The sequence below is a fragment of the Camelus dromedarius genome, chromosome 19 (assembly GCF_036321535.1).
Source record: "Camelus dromedarius isolate mCamDro1 chromosome 19, mCamDro1.pat, whole genome shotgun sequence".
NCBI classification, from domain to species: domain Eukaryota; kingdom Metazoa; phylum Chordata; class Mammalia; order Artiodactyla; family Camelidae; genus Camelus; species Camelus dromedarius.
This window is the reverse complement of record NC_087454.1, coordinates 31597043-31618286: the sequence shown is the minus strand read 5'-3', so window position 1 is coordinate 31618286 and position 21244 is coordinate 31597043.

Below are 21244 nucleotides of genomic sequence, written 5' to 3'. Positions count from 1 at the left end.
TTAAAAGATCGTTTCCTTCCAGCCTTTTGTAACTTTTTAAAAACAAATTCAGAAGATAGAGTATTTGAAGTTTGGTTGCCAATTGGGTAGGTGCACGGAGGTCCCCCATCTGCCGTGTGACAGGGAATGGCTTGTCCCGGTTACGTCCTTAGGTTCACAGCCCTGGCAGAAGGGGGTGGGTGATCGGTCTTTGACAGCTACACCTGAAAATATGAAATACGACTAGGCGAGGGCTAATTTTATACAACCACCTTAACGATCCACTCCTTAGTAAATGCTGTCCAATTATGACCACTGCTGCTTCCCTGCCCAACACGTAAACGGAGACTGAGAAGAGAGAGCTTGTCTGAAATCATTGTAAGAAAAATTAGTTCAGGAAGATCAAGCTGGGCTGGATAGAAGAGTCAGGAAAGTCTACAAGGAAAGACCTGGTCTGTGTCCTAAAAGATGGACCAGGACTGGATCAGAGAGAGGAGGCATTGAAGAAGGGCATTCTGTACTAACCACTATATTTAAAACAGATACACAAGTTTCTGTGTGTATAACATGGGGAACTGTATTCAATATCTTGTAGTAACCTGCAATGAAAAAGAATATGAAAAGGAATACACGTATGTGTGTGTATGACTGAACCGTGATGCTGTGTACCAGAAATTGGCACCACATGGTAAACTGACTATACTTGAATAAGAAGCAAGAAAAGAAGGGCATCCCGGGAGGTAGGTGATTTGCGATCTGAGCCACTTTCCTTGTTAACTTTACTGAGAGGCGGCAATCAGACTATGTCTAAGGTCAGGAGGCTCCCTTGGGATTTCGGTTATGAAGACAGAGCAGAAAGCAGAAGGAGCAGGTCTGGGTGGTTTCCATTCCCTATTTCCCCTCCGTTTACCTGTCTTTCTGGGCACCTGGAGGGTGGCAGGTGGGCACCACTTAACTACCTACCGGATAGGAAGTGAGAAAGAGAACCTGGCTTTGGCCTGCAGTCAGGCTAAGCGGCACGTGCCGCTCCCCCCGCCTCCTGACCCCAGCTGGGCTCTGCCTCTCCGAGCCGGCCCCAGCCCCGGAATCCTGACCCAACATCGCAAACTAATAGCGCAGCTCTGTCACTGACTTCGTAGGGACATTCCTGGTACGACCTGTCATTTAAAATGAAATAAATGGAACCCGATTTTCTCACATTTGGATACAGCATTGGATGCAGGAGTCTGAAAATCTGATTCAAGTCCAGGTTAACTGGATTTTCTAGATTTGTGGCTCAGCCTTCTAGGGTCTTGGTTTTCTATCTCTAAAATGATTACGACACCCGCCTCCCTCCCATGAGATCTGCTGCGGCTGTCTTTAACAAAGCTAGTATTTCTGTAATTACTTGAACAATATCTGTCTTCTCACTTGGACTATAGGCTTCATAAGGCATGGACGGTCTGTCCTGTTCTCTGTTGAACCCTCCCATTGTAACAGGGTGCTTTGCACACAGCAGGGACTCAAGACATTTGTCAAATAAATGCATCAGTGAATATCACCTCATATTCCCAAGGAAGCTGAACTCAAAATGGCCATGTCACCACAGATGGGTAACAACACGGGCTCCTTGACACACAAGTCAGAGAACAGCCCATACTCTGATTTCACACTATTCTTTATGTCACAGGCTGGGTCACCACTGCATCTTTGAAACTGAACTGTACACCCTCACAGGTCGCTGGGTGTTTTGTGAATGTTTATCTCACCGGGGAAGTTTCCTCATCTACCTTTAAAAGTTCTCCAGGGCCACAGTCTGCTGTCAGAGTTCATGTTTCTTTGCAAAAAAACACACATCCAAAGTGCCTTTCATGTGCACATAATCCATCCTCTGCCATGAACTGGAGCATGGAATTGTATTAGCTTGGTGCAGGACCATTTGGCCAAAAGTATTCCTCTGACTCCCATAACTTGTCCCTCCTTAAAAGTTCTGAACTATACCTTTCGATGTCAAGTTTTAGAATAATAACATTGTCTGAAAGGCAATCAGCGTGAACAGGTACTGACGACGAGGCAGTGAGACGAAGCGTTAGGTTTCTCTTCCCCCCTCTATTTTTTTTTTTTTTTTTGAGTTGGTCTGGTCTTTCCCTAGTCTTCTGTTTGCCTGATCTATGAAATGGGCGTGTGAGCACCACGCCTTCCCACAGGACTATCACTTGGACGTCAGCAAGCTTCATTAGCTGTTATTTGCCCAACCAAAGAGAACACAGGAGAGGTGGAAAGTGTCTTTTAATTGCCCGCCTGCCCACATGCCAGGTGCCACCCACCCAGCTTTCAGACTGAGATTGGCATCAAGCAGACCAGCCACCCAAGGAAACGGGGAACAACAGACACAGAAGGCAGGAAAGGAGTCCCGGAGAGGCAGCTGAGTACGCGGAGCTCTGGTCCCGGTCCTGCATTTCAGGACGCAGTGGTCGAGACACCACGGGCTCGGAGGTTAGGGAGATGTGGATTCAAGTCCCAGGTCAGGGTCTTTGCAAGTTTCTTAAATGTCTGAGTCTACTTCCAAGGTTAAAACAGGGATATATTACTAAGTGTCTAGAGTTTTCATAAGAGTTAGACATATGGTAACCATACGCCGCGTGGCACCACTCAGCCACCAGTACATGTCATGTTCCTGACACTCTAGGGAGAGAGATAGAGTCAAGTTTGATAACACCTGTTGTGAGTTCAGGTGGAAGGAAGTAGCCACCTGTTCCCTCACACGCTAAAAGAAACTGCTGTCTGCCAGTTAGACTAATGGATAGAATTTGAAGATGACATTTTTGCTTCAAAAATAGTCTCTTGCCCCCCCCCATCCGTTTCATGTGTGTGTGTGTGGTTTTTTTTCCTTGAAACATCTTTTTTATTAACTCATCCTTGGTTGTAGCTGAGATTACTGGAGATGAGTTAAAAATGAGACATAGATCCGAGTCGTCCTGATGGCTTCTCTTCCCGCCCCAGGCACTGTCCTGATGCTGTCTTCCCCCACACGTGTGCTGCTCACAGCAGCACTGCCTGTGGGTCCAAACCTGCGGAGAGATGCCCTAGAGCCCGGGTGACCACAGGAACACTTGTATTTGCCCTCCTTGAAAGCTCCCCTCCTGAACCTCCACGGCCCTTCTATTCTGTGGAAACCCTAAAATATTTTAGAAGAACACACAGAGATCAATGGAGCAGGAAATGCAGCAGTAGGCATTTTTGGTAAGCCAAGCTGGTGTGACCTCCATCTTGGGCAGAGCCTTGAAGGAGCTGACATAGGAAATCAGTCCAGGTAAAAATAGGACTTTTACAAAGGCTAGTGATGGAGAACCCAAATACATAGGAGGAGAGTGGAAAAGTAAAGGAGAAGGAGGGAGGGTTTGCCATTGGCTTTGCCAAGATCTCATCCCATATATTCATTAACAAGCAACCTTGGGCATGTCTTACCTAACCTAAGTCTTATTTTCCACAGCTTTAAAGTGGGGATAATGAATACTTACAGCCAACGTTTATTATTGTGATTAAGGAAGATAATGTAGGTGAAGCACCTTGCAGAGCACCCAATACTTAACAGGTGCTCAGAAATTGCAGTTGCCACCGCCTTTCCATGAATCCTGTCTCATGCAGTGGTATGTTGGAGTTGGGGTCAGTTTATTCCCATTTCCTGTTCAGGGATGTCGTGTTGGTAGCTTGAAGTTTGCTGCGTGGGTGTATATACTCCATGGAAACTGGCAAATGCTATCGGTCAGGGCTTCCCCATCTATGCCCCTCCCTAGAAAACGTATTGAACTTTTACTGGCACATCACTGGGGATTGACCAGGCACTTGAACATCTTTGAGCCTCAATTTCCTCACCTTTCAATGAAGGAGAATAAATACATTCTACCCAACTCACAGGGACTTTATGTCAAATAAGATAATGAAAACCTGAAAATGACTAAGAGTAGTGATGATTAAGATTAACATGAGCTTGAGAAAATGCTAAAGGCATTGCTTCCAGGGAAGGGCTCTCAGGTCCCAGTTTTTCTGAGTACCTGGGAAATGTAGAAACTGAAAAGGTGAGCATCTCAAGTAAAGTAAGCTTGGCCGACTTCCCTTCTAACTAAATGCACTCAACAAACGTGTGTGCACGAGTCTCTATTCTCGATGCCACGGATGTAACAGGTAAAGATGGAGGCTCTGCCTTTAGGGGGCTTATGGTGCCAGGGGAGGTAGGCTAGTAAAGCAGAATGACAATCCTGAGTGAAAAGTGTGATGAAATGGGTGAGTACAGATTGTTGAAGAACTTTGTGGTCTAATGCATAAACCACTTCTCATATGTGACTATGGAAAGCACTTGAAATGTGATCAGTCCAAATTGACATGTGATGTAAATGTGAAACACTCACTAGACTTTGAAGACTTAGTATAAAAAAAAGTTATCTCCTGTATAATTTAATTATATTAATTACATCTCAAAATATTAATATTTTAGATATAGTGGGTTAAGTAAAATATATTATTAAACTAACATCACCACTTTCTTTTTACCTTTTTTAGTGTGACTGTTATAAAATTTAAAATGACATCTGTGGCTCACATGTTTTTATTGGCCATTTGTCTATCTTTGGAGAAATATCTATTCAAATTCTTTGCCCATTTAAAAATTATGTTGCTTGTGTTGTTAAATTAGAAGTGTTCTTTATTAGCCTGGATACTAGACTCTTAACAGATGAATGATTGGAAAATATTTTCTCTGCATCTTTGTGCTTTTTCAATAGGGTCCTTTTTTTCAAGATTGCTTTGGCTATACTTCTTCCTCAGGATTGTTTTGGCTATTCTGGGTTCGTGCATTTCCATATGAATTTTAGGACCAGTTTGTCCATTTCTGCAAAAACAGCAGTTGGAATTTTTATAGGGATTGCACTGAATCTCGGGACTATTGCATCTTAACAGTATTGTCTTCCAATCCATGAAGATTTATTTAGGTCTTCTTTAATTTTTTTTCTGCAGTGTTTTGTAGTTTTAAGTGTATATGAAAATTTGGTTAAATCGTTGCCTAAGAATTTTATCTTACCGTGTTGTTTCTGTTGTAAAAGGAACTGTCACACTGGGTTGACAGTGATTTCATCAGGCCTTGCTTTGATTGCTTCTTCCCCGGATTTCTCTGCGAAGCTACCTGCTTCTGCTGGTATCAAACCCAGCTTTTAGGCTTCTCTAATTGCTGGCTGGTTGCTGTACTATTTTAGACAGGGCTGTGGGTGTTAACTTGCTCTGAAGTCTGATCCAATTAAGTTTGGGCCATTTGGAGAAGTAGTTTTGGAGGCAAGTCTTTGAGGTTCTTTTGACCCTGGAAGATTCTCCTTATCTTTCTTCAATTCTTTTTTAGTTAACTAGCTAACTTAAGATTTAACTTGCTAACCCAATAGATCTACCAGCCTCCTTTTAATTGCTTACCACCAAAATCTCCATGGTTTTTGAAGGTGACCTTAGACTTGAACTTCGTCACACTCTATTTCAAATAAAGCCAGTTCCTTTGGGAAAATCTTTGAGCTTTCTGTTTTTATGGACTGACTTGACCTCTGGGCACTGTGGAGTCCCTGTTCTGGAGCTGGAAACAGTGGCACACTTCTCTTGGAGCGACAGCCCTGCTTAAAAGGCAGGACACTGGAGGGGGGTGGTAGCCTGGTCCCATCAGTCCTATTCTGTGCACCTTAGAGCCCATAATATTAACGATGGTGATCAAGAAAGATAACACACGTATAAGTGACCAGCAGTGCAGCTGTCCTTGCTGCTTCTCCTTTCTGTCCGCCTTACAGAGTTAGCGCCAGAATTAGGGAGATAAATATTCAAGATGGACTATGAAATTTTTGCCAGAAATTATAGCTTGAAGTATCTTTGTAAAAATTAGGTATGAATTACCATTATAAATATTACTATTTATTTGTTTAAATTAGCCAGTGGCTCAGTCAGGGGAGGTAGCATTTCAAAAGAAAATATTTCAGCAAGGCAAGCTGTCAAGGCTCGTATGAATTATAGCAGAAACTGAAAATAAAAAATTCCTGGACAAAATCTGTAAGTCCTGAAATATGGTCCAAACATTGCCATCTGCTCATGAAATCATGGAGAGGCTGTTGGAACTTTCTAGCGCTGGGATGGACTGTCTCCACAAAACTGTCTCTGCAAAAATCTGTGGCACCAGATCTTCAGGAGAGTTTCCAAGAGAAGAAGGCCACTGGGATGCTTTCACTCTTCTTGTATTATTTTTGCACAGCGATTCTCAAAATTAAAAAAAAAAAAAGATTTTGCCTTTAAAAAACATATGACCCAGCAATTCCACTCTTGGGTATATATCTGAAAAAACCCAAGGGACTACTTCAAAAAGATACCTGCACCCCAATGTTCCTCACAGTATTATTTGTAATTGCCAAGATAGGGAAACAACCTAACATCTTTCCGTCTCTTCTCTCCTTATTTCCTCCCTCTCTGATCTATTTTTTCAACAAATGTTTTTCAGAGGCTTCTAGGAGTTAGCTGTCGATTGGACCTCCCCAATCCCAAATATCTAGACATGATTGTCTTGAACCCATTCCCGCCCTGTGGGAATTCAAAGCCCGGCCCGAGATAACTGCACTCCCAGGAGGCTCACAGTGTGTTCTGAGCCAAGCTCCTGTTTTTCCTGAGCTCACAGGTTGACGAAACACCTGGCAGAATTCTAGGCACTGTCCCTTCTTCTTGCTGAAGCATTCACTCCAAGCACGTGATACAGGACTCACTGGAGAATTTAGGGGACAGGGAGGATTTACAGCGCAGTAAGGCAACATCTCCAAATCTGCAAAGTCTTTGAGCTTTGTTGCTAACAGCGACCATCCACGGTCCCAGCACAGACTCGCAGTCACACCATCCTGCTCCTCACTTCCTCGTGCCTCTTGAAATTCTTCTCTTCACTTTCTGAGGAGGTATCCAGGTCTCAGAACTCCCTGGGTATGAGGGAGCTAAACAGCACAGTAGGGGATCTCTATTTAATAGAATCCAGCCTTGGTAAGTGGAAATTTGTGGTTGTAAGTAGCAAGTCTCTTCCTTCTTCCTCTTCCATTACTCTCTGCTTCTACTATTACATGATATCTTTCCTTTAGGAGATTTTAGTCTTTTAGGAATGATACTGAATAAAGATATACACAAAGTGCTGAAAGGACCTTAGGAAAGAAAAGACTTGCCCCCAAAGGGATTTGTGGGGATTAAGGGAAAGCTTTATCAGTAGTTCCCCCCAACCTCCCATCCATCCATCCATTCTCCCATCCATCCACTCATCCATCCTCCCATCCACTCATTCATCCTCCCATCCATCCATCCATCCATCCATCCACCTAACATTCACTGAGAGGCAGTTAAGGTCACACACTGCTCTAGCCGTTGGGTATATGGTCATGAATAAAACAGCAAGGGCTCTGCCCTATCAGAGTTTATAATCTAGTTGGGGGGATATGAATTCTGATTCATATTTTGCAGGAAGCATGGGCATCTACTGTGTAGGCAAGAAAGTTAAGAGTCCTGCAGCAGAGAGAGGAGGATACAGAAAGGTGAGAAACAAAATAAGGTAACTAAACTGGTAAGAAACAATATGGTTGGCTTATAGGATGTGCAGCTGGAAGGCAAGGATGGAGGGAGGAAGAGGAGGCTGGGCCAGGCACGCACGTAACTGGGAGCTTGGATGTGATCCTGCGGCGAGGGGAAGGTTTGATAAATCGTACAATGTCTCTGCCACTGCTTTTCCCTCTCCTCCTCTCCGTTCCAGTCAGCGAGTGCGCTTGTCATTCCCACCGAATGCGCAGTGGAGACAGGAGCATTAATTTATTTGAGCAGACATGTGCCAACATCATTTGGAGAAAAGGCACCAGACCCATTACATACGTTCAAATAATGCAATTTGGACTAGTTTGAAAGCAGCCAACCTCAGGCTTTCCTGATCCACTTCTGACTCTGCTGCTCAGCCTGTCTTCCCAGCTAATTCCTACTTCCCCATCTTCCTCACTCTTCACCCCCTTTTCCCCACTGTGCACACACACACACAGACACACACACACGCCTCACCCACCTCAGGCTCTCTCCCGTTGTCTTGACTCGGGTCATGGCAAGCCACGATACTCACGGGATTCCCAGAGCAAGGGAAGGGTGAATTCCTAGACCCTATCTCCCTGAGTGCGGGGGAAGGGACTAGAACAAAAACAAGCTTTCATCCTAATCTTGTCACGTTTTTCTTGGATTCATGAAATTCTAAAGGCAAGATCTCGATGGGAGCTTAAAGACTGTCTAATGAAATCCAACTCTTTGATTTTAGAAAAAACAGTTTCAGGGAATCTTATTCAAAGTTTACAAGGCTCTTGAGTTGAAAACAACAGAGACACATCCTGGTTCCTTAGTCGATGAGTGTGTGTGTGTGTGTGTGTGTGTGTCTGTGTGTTGGAGAAAAATGTGTGGTAGGAAGCCCTGGCCTGAGTGGGCCAGGGGAAACGGTAAGATGCAATCCTAGCAGCCATCCAGCCAGGCTTCATGGATGCTGGAACATTCTTTAGGTTCTGCAGGGGTTGATCGGGCAAAGAATCCAGGCCATCCGGCCATGCCCTCAGCATCAGGGAACTCTCGGTCCCACCCAAGGCTTATGCCTTGTGATAGCCCCGCTCCTCTCCTTCTCTGCTTCTACAACTCCTGCTACTTCTGCTGCCTCGGGTTAATAACTTGGAAAAACACTCGTCCATCTTCTTTGTGGCCCACGCTGACTCCTGGCCTCTCCTGGCTGTGGTTTGTGCCTGCCACTTCTCAGTAGATCATCAGCTTGTGCTCATGGCCACCACCCTCCCCTCTGTCTCCCTTCAGTCTCCTTAAAAGAGAGGGGATGGTTGGTTCCTTTAGTTTCATAGCTCTTCCTCGTGGACAGAAGTCTTGTGCCAGACCTTCTCGCCGACTGCCACCTGGCCTGGGGATCAGCTGTCCTCGGGCCCATCACCTGTGATCAGGGTGGCAGTAATTTGCTTTATTAGACAGGGCCTTGCTGGTGGCAGTGTTGAGCCCCCTTTCCAGGTAGACTGTCCCTTAGCGATTAGTGGCTGAGGTAGGGCTTAGACCCAGGTGTTCAGCATCCTTCCCTTTATGCCAAACTCACCCGGGGTCTGACTGGTCCTGTGTGCTTTTTCCTCCCCGGCTGCCTGCCCCTCAGTGTCTCCTGCCCCACGTGGCATCCACTCTCCCATAGAGCAGCGCCCATGCTCAGGTCCCGGAATTATTGAAAAGGACCCGATAAACTAATTATAACTGAGAACAGCTTGCTCTGCTTCCTGGGTATTTACATTTTAACAATTTCTTAAGCTGAACAAATTAGTCTCTAATGTGACATCTCAAACTGTGCTGGAAAGAAAGATTTGGGAGGAAGCAGATATCCCAGGGCTACTCTGATTCCCATAAAACAAAACAAACCAAAACAAAACTTACTCGTCATATCAATAAATACAGCTTCCAGCCTCTTTTACTTACATTATCTCCCCCTGCCCCCATCACCACCACCTTTATATTGCTGACAAAGATTAAGAAGTTAGTACATTTTCTGGGCACTACCCAGATTACAGATACTGACATTGGCACAAATTAAACACATTTTATGTTGTAAAAAGGCTTAGAAGACACAAGGTACCTTTATAAGGGAAAAACGTGTCTAACTGAAGAATTCTCAAGCTTTCCGCTACCTATTGCCCTCTCCCGCAGGGCAGGGTAAGTTGTCAGTCACAGACCTAGAGTTAATTCTCTTATATTCCTGGAAAGTTATTTTTTAATCAACAAATATTATTGTGGTATTTTTTATAGACTGGGTGATATTTTTAAAATGCCCTGTACTGAGTAAGTAGCAGCCAGGGAGATAGCCACCAAAAATATTTTATTTTTACGTTCATTTTACACATATTGTCATTAAACTCAAGTCCATGTGCCCGACACACAGTGAGGCCAAACAAATTGAAATATCGGAGTTTGGAATAGGACAGGGAAAGGTTTATCGCAGGGTCAAGCAGGGGAACGGGCGGCTGTTGCTCCAAAGATCTGAATTCTCTCCAATGGCCTGCAGGGAAGAGATTTCAAAGGCCACATCGGGGGTGAGGGCTGCAGGGAGCATGACTTTCTTCTGATTGGCTGGTGGTGAGGTAACAGGGTGGTGTTCCCAGAATCTCATTCATCAACCTTCTGGTTCTAACCAGTCTGGGGTCTCCCTGGGTTGTCACCATCCCCCACCTGGGTGGGGGCCTTAGTTCCTGCAGAGCAACCCAAAGATCAGTACCAGATTGTGTGCATCCCTTGAGGAGGAACTAAGACGATGCTCTATCGCTGAACTATTGTTCCTTAATTGCTTTCCTCTGGTCCTGCCTTCCCTCACTTCCCTAATGAATGACTCTGCTTGAATCTGCTCTCTGGAACTCAGGGAAGGCTTAGGAGACTAAAGCCTTTTTCTACGAGTAAGAAACAGGGAACATGGAAAGGCTTTTGGACCCAGGAGGACCTCACAGCGTCCTGCTTGGTTTCATGCCTCAAATAAAATTGAGAATGTGTGTGTGTGTGCGCGCGCACATCTATGTATTAATGTTCTGCTTATTTTAATCTCATGTTATATTACAAAGATTTTTATGTAACTAAACATGTGGAAACATTCCCAAAAGACATTATTCTGATAATGACATAACATTCCATCGCTTCAATATATAGTATAATTTATTTTTTTCTCTTTTTTTAAAAATTGAAGCATAGTTGATTTACAATGTTGGGTTAGTATTGAGTAATGTAAATATTTCCCTCTGGGTGAATATTTAGGTTGTTGTCAAATTTTCACTGTGGCCGTGATGCTGTAAGGATCTCTCCACATAAATGTTTATTTGCATTGATTATTACTCTTTAAGACAAAGTCCTAGATTGGAAAATAGTGAGTCAAAAAACATGATGATTTTTAAGGCAAAAAAAAGTCAACTTAGAGTCTGAGCTGTAAGGAAGCTGCAGTGCCAGGACCTCTTCCCAAGTACAGGGAAAAATCTGCGAGTGACACTCAGTTTCCTCCATCAGAGACAGGCACCTGCTTTGATGTGTGGTTGGCATCTCATCCCCTGTTTTTCTATTGGAGAAATGAACCAGAGTTTGGAGGGCAAGTCAGTCCTTTACTATCGTTAACAACCTCTCACTCTCACCTTAAAGCACAGTCTCCTTCCAGTGGTCTTCTGACTATGCCAAGAATCACACCTGCGGCAGGCACACGACTGGCGCGACCACCCCATCAGCCATCTTCAACGTTCTCCCTTTCCTTCAGTGTCTCGAACATGCCACGTTCTCTAAAGTTCAGTCTTTTCTCTCTGTCTAGAATCTTCTTCCCCACCTTCTTTACTTAGGACTCAGTTTTAAGCATACCTCCTCAGAGAGTTCTTGCCTGATTGTGTCACTCAAAATGTTGCTACATTGTACAACTTAGTAAAACTTGTGACTCTTTTACTGATTTCTCTGTTTACTTGTTTCCCCCCCCCCCGCCCCCCACTGCTTCCCGTCCATCATGGAAGAGTAGGTTCTCTGGAATCCCCGGAGCCTAACACAGTGACTGGCATGTAGTAGACATTCTGTAACTATTTATTGTTGAATTTCTGGTGAATTTGGTCTGTCATGGTGATGCAGGAAAACGGATATGGGGCGTGAGGAGGGCTGTGTTCCAGGCTTCGGTTGAGCCCCTGGGACGTGCCCTGCCAAGCGTGCGTCCTTGGCTTTGCGCAGGAAAGAATTCTAGTTGAGCCACCGTTGAGTAAAGGTAGATTTATTTAGAGCGATCCATACTGCATAGAGTGTAAGGCAAGAGAAAGGCAAAGAAAGAGATGTGAGAATGGGGTGCTCAGGTTAAAGTAAAAGTAGGTACAAACTCCGTAGACAGAGTGCGGGCTGTCTTCAAAGAAGAGGGAGCGAAGAAGGGCCACTAGGCGTGGTGTTGCCAGTTTTTATAGTCTCAGTATTTTCACATGCCCACAGGTGGGACCATTCCAACGGCCCTGGAGAAAGGGCTGAGATTACCAGGAATTGGGCCACCGACCACTCTTTGGCCTTTTGCAGTTAGCCTTGGGCCTGTCATGGCGCCTGCAGGCATGTGACTGATCACACTGTTACAATGAGCATACAATGAAGCTCAAGGTCTACTAGAAGTCAAACCTCTGAATCCTCAAGGCCAACTAGGAGTTGAATCTTCCACCATTTTGGTGTTAAATTGCTGTCATTCCTTGAGTGGCTGTGCCCTGCCCCCTCCCCTCCTATCTCAGTGGCAGTGGGACAAAATGTACAGTAAGATGAGAATCTAAAGCCAGACTTGGATGGGAGGACCCTGGGCCCCCTATCCAAGGTTGAATTCTTCTGTATTTCCTGGTGTGGTGGCTGAATAATTAATAAAAGATGTCCATGGCCACATCCCTGGGCCCCAGGAATATCTCAGAATGAAACCCTGAGGTTTGCTTGGCAAAGCAACAGATCCCAAGGTTGAGGTAGCTGTGATCTAGGTTCAAAGGCCAGAACTCTGTGCATTAGGTGCCCGGCTCCACAGAAGTCTGAGCTGCAGTAGTCACAGCGCCAGTGAGGCCCCCGTCAAGAAGGTGAGACCAGATACTGAAGCCGAAGGTCGGTCTAAACCTGAATGGAGCACAAGATGTGCTCTGCTTGTGGGAGTTGCGATTTAGAAAGTGGCCTAGTATAACCGAAATAACATGGACTGCGATATCACACTTTGGTTTCAATCAGACTTAGCCACTCCCTAATGAACGAGGCAGCCATGGACAGTCCTTTAACCTACCTGAGATTTGATTTTCTCATCTATAAAATGTCAGTCGTAACACCTACCATGCAGGATAGTTGTAAAGGTTAGAAATTCCGCTTATGGTGTGCCGGGGACTTAGCAGGTTTACAAAATGGTGATTATTATTATTACTGGAATGTCTTCCAGGGACCCATTGCCAGAGTCATGAATCAGGGACTGGGGCTAACTTTCCATCTCATTTTCTTCATCTCTAAAATAAGGGAAATAATAGTATTTTCTATGCAAGTTTATTATAGATATGAAATTGAATAGTGTATATAAAACACTTGTCAAGGAACCTGGTGTACAGTAAGAGCTCAGTAAATGTGAGCTGTTGCAAGGTGGTGGTGGTGATGGTGATTCAGAAGATGTTAATGGTGAGGATGGTGGGATGATGGTGGTGGTGATGATGATGATGCAATGAAAGTGGCTTCCAGATTAAATTCAGGGGACACCTTGGAGTTGACAGCCTTAGGGCAGAACTCTTTGGGAGGAGGGAGGTTTACAACAACACAAATTTATTCTCTTACAATGGTACAGTCCGAATTTTGAAATCAGGCTCACTGAGCTGAAGTCCAGGTGTCAGCAGGGTTGGCTCCTCCCGGAGGCTCTTGGGGAGAAACTGTTTCCCTGTGTTTTTCAGTATTTAGAAGCCACCTACACTCGTGGGCTGGTGACCCTCATTCATCTTCTGAGTGCCTTGATCTAATCTCTGCTTCATCACATCTCCTCCTTCATCCTCTGACCTTCTTTCCTCCCTCTTATAAAAAATCTTGTGATCACATTTATAACCCATCAGGTAACCCAGGATAAAATCTCCCCATCTCAAGATCCCTTAACTTAATTACATCTGCAGAGTCTCTTCTGCCTTATGAAGTAAACTTCACAGGTTCTGGAAATTAGGACATAGATATTTTGGAGAGTTGGTGGTTCTTCAGTCTACCACAAGCCCCCATCGTCTGTCCCCACATCCCCACTTCCCCAGGGTAGATTCCAGGACCCTTCTCTGTCTCTGTTGCATGCACCCTCAACACCCTGCCTCTCCCTTCTATTGTAAGCCTCAGCCTTGAGTACCTAGCCCTCCACTGACTATATCCTGCTTCCAAGCAGCTCAACCAGTCTGCAGAAAACCACAGCTGTGCCTGCAAGTCCAACTTTACCTTTTTTACTCCAGATCTGAAACAGAGCCTCAGCGTTACAGCAGGGCACCTGACCCAGACCAGGGCACAGACAGGCAAGGGAGAGGTAGATAATTCATTTTGAGATAATAAAGTCAGAGAAAAAAAGATAGCAAAGGTTCAAGGTGAGTAAGACAATCAATCTCATTTGGATTCGAAAATGAATTGTGAGGCGCCAGTCAGAATGGCCATTATTAAAAAGTCCACAGATCATAAATGCTGAAGAAGATCTGCAGGAAAGGAAACCCTCCTACGCTGCTGGTAGGAATGAAGTCTGGTGCAGCCACTGTGGAAAACGGTATGGAGATTCCTTAAAAAACTAAAAATAGACTTATACTATGATCCAACAATCCCACTCCTGAGCATATATCCAGAAGGAACTCTAATTTGAAAAGATACATGGACCCCAATGTTCACAGCAGCACTATTTACAATAGCCAAGACATGGAAGCAACCTAAATGCCCATCGACAGATGGCTGGATAAAGAAGATGTGGTATATGTATGATGGAGTATAACTCGGCCATAAAAAAGAATGAAATAATGCCATTTGCAGCAACATGGATGGACCTAGAGATTAGCATGCTAAGTGAAGTAAGACAGACACAGAAAGAAAAATATATGCTATCACTTATATGTGGAATCTTAAAACAATGACACATATGAACTTACTTATAAAACAGAAACAGATTCATAGACGTAGAAAACAAACTCATGGTTACCAAAGGGGAAGTTTCGAGTTTGGGATTTGCAAATACAAACTACCATATATGAAACAGGTAAACAACAAAGTCCTACTGTATAGCACAGGGAGCTACATTCAGTATCTTGTAATAACCTATTATGAATAAAGATACGTTTATCTATGTATAACTGAATCACTATGCTGTACACTAGAAACTAACACAACACTGTAAATCAACTCTACTTCAATTTAAAAAGGTGAGAATAAGAACTACCAGCAACCCCCCTGCTGGGTACTTAGCCAAAGAAAATGAAAACATCAATTCAGAATGATACGTGCAGCACTATTTACAATAGTCAAGGTACGGAACCAACCAAAGTGTCCATCAGGGGATGAATGGATAAAGAAATTGTAGTCTGGTCACCTTAAAAAAGGTGATAAAAAAGAAGGAAATCTTGCCATTTGCAATAACATGGGTGGACCTCAAGGGCATTATGCTCAGCGAACTAAGTCAGACAGAGAAAGACAGATAACTGTATGACTCTCTTATATGTGGGATCTGAAAAACCAAAAAAAACAACAAAATACCCCCTAGCTCATAGATACAGAGAACAGAGTGGTATTTGCCAGAGGTGGAGGGTGGGGCTGGGAGAAATGGGTGAAGTGGGTCAAAAGACAAAAACAAACAAACAAACCAAAAAACCCAAGCAAATAAAACAAACCTTTCAAAAAAAAAAAAAAAACTTTCAATGTTTTGACTATTTAACAGCTGGGTACATAGTGACTTGAGAGAACCGTCTTCAGCGAGGGTCAGGGTAAGGTAAGATGGATCTCAGATTCTAATCTTGGCTGAATAAAGATGCATTTCTCAAGGTGGGTCCTAGCTTTTGCCGCCAACAGGTGTCGCCGCCACGCAGCTGGGATTCTAGCTCCATTGCTTGGCTGTGTGAGCCTGGATCAGTCGCTTGCTTCTCTGAAAATGTGTCTCTTCATTTATAAAAGTTGATTAAGGATTCTTACCTGACAGGATTAATATAGGATGATATTTGTGAAAATGCCTGGCAGATAGTAATCACTCAGACTAAGAGTTTATGACCTGTGAAATTTCAAGTTTGACAGAGATAACACTCCACCCACACCTCTGGCTTCCCCATCCTTAAATTCTGTTCTCTGCCTTGCAAATCTCTCTGTCTTCAGCCCACTCGGCAGGAAAATTTGGGGGGAAAAAAAAAGCAACAGAAATTAGGGTACAGTTTTTTTTTAGTTGCTTGTAAACAGATACAATTAATTTATTAGAGTAACAGGAATTTAATGCCTTGAAATGAAACTACTTTTTGCAATCACTTCTAAGAGAAAAACTGCATAAAATGCCAATTCAGCAATCAATAAAGTCGTTCACAATCCTTATTTTTAAAAATAGTAAACATTTCTATATTAAAGATGGAGTTTAACTGATTTGAGGAGTAGACATGGGAGAAGGATGGGTTTTCAAGCAACACCATTCATAAATCTGTTCTAGAAAAGCCTGCCTTAAGCTACAAATATTCATTGCATTCATCATTATGAATTTTTAATGTAATGTTAGCTTTAGTGCTATGAAGAGAGATGGCTGAAAATCTCACAGAGTGACAACCACATTGTTGATTAATTTAGGCTTTTAAATATTTTAGATATTTCAGTAAAATGATTATTTTTCAAGCAAAGTTCATGCTGCTTAAGAAGTGATTTCAGATACAAGTAAGTTACTTCAGTTGAGCCTAAGACAGAATGAGCAGAGTAGCCCCAAAATCTCAATGTGGTTTTAAGCTTTAAAGACTTCAACAGTGTTTATGTTACAAACAACAAAAAAATCATTTGAAAGTGGTATTTTAATTTCTTTACTTTTATGCATTTTGAGGAATTCTAAATGATTAATGTTTTAATTTTCTTTGTTTTGGTCAATGTTCACCAACATCAATTAGAGGGACAAAAAATAAAATTAAATTAATATTATTTCAAAAAATTAAAAAATGTAGTGACTGTACAAAAAAGTTAAAAAACTAAACTTTCAAATGGTTTTCTAAAATTTTTTCAAACTTTAAAATTTTTATATTTCAAAAATTGAAGGATAGTTGATTTACAATGTTGTGTCAGGTGGCTTTTATAGTTTGTAGCATATATACTTCTGAAAGTATTAAAGTTTAAAATTGCACTAAGACCTTTGGGACATCTTTTTTCAAACACTATATATAGTAAGTGCTGTGGAGAATAAAAGTGAAAAGGTTTAATCAGAAAGGAAAATTCCCTCTTGAGAAAAAAAATTCCTTTTTCCTTGGGTCAGTTGAAGGATGCAGGGCACCAAAGACCAACATCCAAAAAAACCCTACAGATTCTTGGAAGGGTGAGGCAGGGTGTGCGTGTGGGATGGAGTGTTGGGGGGTATGCAATCTTATTGCTTAATCTGAATCCAGTTTTCTCTTGCTAATGAAGCTATTTCTCTGCCCATTTGTCAGAGGCTTTTAATGCTGCTCTTATCACTTACAAAAGCGTAAAGAAGGGCTCATGAGAGGCGCTGGGGTATGTATTTATCCAAAGGATCTTCTTCAACCAAAGACTAACTATTGTGAGGCTGTCTCCTATGTATTGGCTGAGCAGGTACACTATAAGCCGTAAGCCTTGGGTTCAAATCCTGCCTCCATCGTGGCTAGGGATGTGACCTTGGCAAGTTACAAAAACCTCTATATGCCTCAGTTTGCTCATCTGTAAAGTGGGAATGATCCCAATAATACATACTCCCAAAGCTTGCTGTGTGGATCAAATGAGATAACACATGTAAAGGACTTAAGTGGTACCTGGTACTTAGCAAACGTTCAACACATGTTGCTGACTATTAGTAAGGGTAGGGCCCATCCAGCCTGCCCCACGTCCTCAAACCCTCAACAATCCTACTGTCTTCTATCCTGTACAGCTCAGGCCACACATCTCGGCACTAAACTATAGTCTAGCCCTATGTGTTTTCATGCATTTCATCTCATCTACCTGATTTTATTGGAAGCTTCTGGAAGGCAGACAACTTGCTTGATATTCTATCTGCAATCCTGCCTCTTAGCAAGTGCTGGGCCAAAGCCTGCCCTCTATAACCGCTCAGTGATTCAGTGGCTTGAAGGAGACCAGACAGAGAGCTAGTGAGAAAAGTGGAGAAGCCAGTGACTTGATAAATCCCAAACTGGACGGGCAACTCTGGAACAGGAGCTAATTGTGTTTCATGCTCTTTGCACACCTGCCAGCCTCTGCTTGGACCTCCTCCTCCCAGAACTCTTCCTTCAATTTATCTGTCTTCCTACTTTAAGCAGCTTGAACTCATCTTGGCCAAGAGAAAGTACGCTACAGGAGCCAATTAGAATCCTTGAACGTCAGGAGTTAAAAGGCTCATGAAAGATCACATGGTCCACATTTATAATTTTACACATCAGGGGGCTTAAACAAACCCAAACAGATACAGAGGAGTGCAGTGACTTGTCCCAGTGCAAAGCTGGCTCAGGCCCGAGCTGAGACCAGAAATCAGATGTCTTGACACTACAGTGTCATGTCAGAGTGAGCAGTTTCCTTTCCATCTTAGCCCCCAATTCTATATGTCTCTGAGTAAATTTCAAACTTCCCAACCTACTGTTTCTTCTCTAATTAGAGTCATTTATAAAAGACAATCTTCTCAAGAAAGGGAATTGGAGAAGGAACGTTGAGTCCTGTGCTGGAAATTTTACATATTCTATCTCATTTACTCCTCAGATCACCACTATGAGATAGTTTTTACTGTCTTAAAAATGAAGAAGCTCAAAAAGATTAAGGTCTATGACTACTCAATTAATAAATTGTCTAATGGAAATTTGATCCTATATTTGGTGGCCCTTCAAACTCATTGTCTTTTTTTTTTTTCATTGAAGTTGTTGATTTACAATGTTATGTTAGTTTCTGGTGTACAGCATAGTTTTCATAATTTTTTTTTATTATTTTTTGTTACAAGCTATTGAATATAGTTCCCTGTGCTATACAGTAGGTCCTTGTTGTTTATCTGTTTTATATATAGTAGTTTATATCTGTTAATCCCAAACTCCTAATTTATCCATCCCCCAGCCTTTGCACTTTGGTAACCATGAGTTTGTTTTCTATGTCTGTGAGTCTGCCAAACCCATTGCCTTTCAATTAAACTATTAAATGAGGTCTATTTTCTCACCAACTCTCCCAAGAAGTGAGAAATGATTTGGGGCCCTGGGTGGAAATGTTTATGGCAAAATGGGAACACTCCAGGTGTAAACTCTTAAAGCAGATGGATGATGGACAATTCAAGGTGAGTACCACTTCTCACAGCACTGCAGAATCTTCCTTCAGAGAAAGGAACTAATTTAATCACCTTACTGTTCTTGGGAGTGAAACAAAGGTGTCATAGCTTAAAAGAACTGGCTATTTTATTTTTCCAATCACCCCTCTCTTATCATCCAAGATAGCCTCCAGAATCATGCCTGCTTTGCAATTCTGTTCCCATTTGATCTGATCCAAGAATGCCTTCTTTGTAAAACGTAACTGTGGAGACTTGATCAAACCATGCTCATGCACTTTATCTTGCAATCTGTTGCCAAAGGGCTGATATTCCTTCTTGGGCCAAAGAATGGCAAGTTCTGAAATGAGCTAGTTTAAGGAAACAAAACTATGGACAAAACACTTAACCCAAATCAGGGATGTGGCACCTTAGCAAAACAAGAGATCAAGCCTGTTATTGTGTGTATAACACAACCCAGGATGTTTGATTTAAGGCTTGGAGAAGGAAAAGGTTCATCAGGCATGTGAACTGTTCCATGGTTTGTCAAATGTTTCCAAGTTTGTTTCACTACACAAGTATTTATTGAGGCAGGTGAATATCTTGAATCTTGACTATGGAGATCCAAAGATGATTAAGACGTAGACTTTGGTCCCAAAGGGTTCAAGATCTGGCCAGTGGCACAGAGAGGTAATCTAAGGACAGCATGATGTCATACACACTATAACAGAGCCGTGTAGGAAAGAATGAGAGGAAGGAAGAACTGGTTTCTCAAATGAGGGTAGAAGAGGTGGAGAGAGGACATTAGGAAAGACTTCTGAGGTAAGGTACCCCTTGAGGCTGGTCTTAAAGGGTAGATTTCTAGCAATTCACTAAGCAGAGGAGGAGAGTTGAAAAGAAAACAACACCCAACAAAGGCTTAGAAGTATGACAGGGACAAGGTAGTTACGGAACACAATGATTTAATGGGATTAGTATGCAGAAGCTGGGGTTTGTAGGGATTGGCAGGCAGTGGGGGTTGAAAACTAAGCTGGGTATAGGAAGCAAGGCTCCGTGTGCCAAATTTGTGCGTGTCTACTCAACCTTGCAGCAGTGGGAGGGTTGCATCATAAACAGAGATCAGAATGAGGTGTTTTATTAAGACTTTGAACTACAATTTGAGAAAAATGATAATGGAGATGCATTATGTCTCCATATATAACAGATTCAATTTATATTTCTTCAAAAATTCAAAGGACTGTTCAATACCATCATCAGTTTTTTTCTTTTTTAAAGAAGTTGCATAGACATTAAAAAAGGGGGGGGGGAGGAAGAGGCGGGGGAAAGAGACTCAAAGCAGTTGTCCACTTAACTCCTTCCCTCCAAACTTACATTTCTCAAAGTAGAACCTGACTGATTTTCCCCGTGAAGTCAGGCAAATTGAGCATTTAGAGTTTGGGTTGCTTTGCAGGTGGAAGTCCTTTCTCAACTGTCTTCCTTGAACCTAAAAGAAATCTGAATTGTGCTTCCACTACGTTCAAGTCTCCTCATTTCCCAGTGTGGCACTGATCACACAAATTTGATATTGTTCATTTTGAGAGAGGAAAAATTCCCTCCATCCCGTTTCCTGCTAACATTTAAATAAACGTCCCTCTACATGAGTGATAAACAGATTGTGAGTAGTTTGAATCTGAGTGGAGTATAAAACTTTATTACTCTGAGTTAAAATATAGAAATGCTTTTCATTTCACCTTGGGAAAATTCTTCAATTTTTTCAACTGTTGATTTGCTCATGGCCACCTTTTCAGAATGCTCACGTAGACATATTCCTTTTCTGGGAAAGAATAGAAACTCAGTAATGTGTACGGATTAGTTTCACTGTATCTTTGCCATAAAATTGTCCGTCTCCTCCCATACATCCCAGCTTTGGGCTTTTTTATTTCTGCCCTTGCTGCACAATCCTCCCAGTTTTCCAGCCGCAAAATCATTGTTAATTCCTTCCTCTCCTTTAGTCTATTTCCAGCCAATCTGCTTTTTCCTTTGAATCTGTTCTATATGGAGATGTAATGTATTTCTTTCTGCTTTTGAACTTGCGGAACTAGCTAGAAAAATTCAAGTCCAAACTTAACCCTCTCCCCCAAACTCCATATTTAGCAGTAATAATTTCTAGCACTTCTGTGAATTTCCCCTGCTCCAATAGTCATGGACAATCCTTTTCTTTACTGACAGATATTTGAAAGAATAGATTGACGTTAACCATCATGTTAATTTTTAGCATCTCCCAAGTGTGCACAGGACAAAGACCAA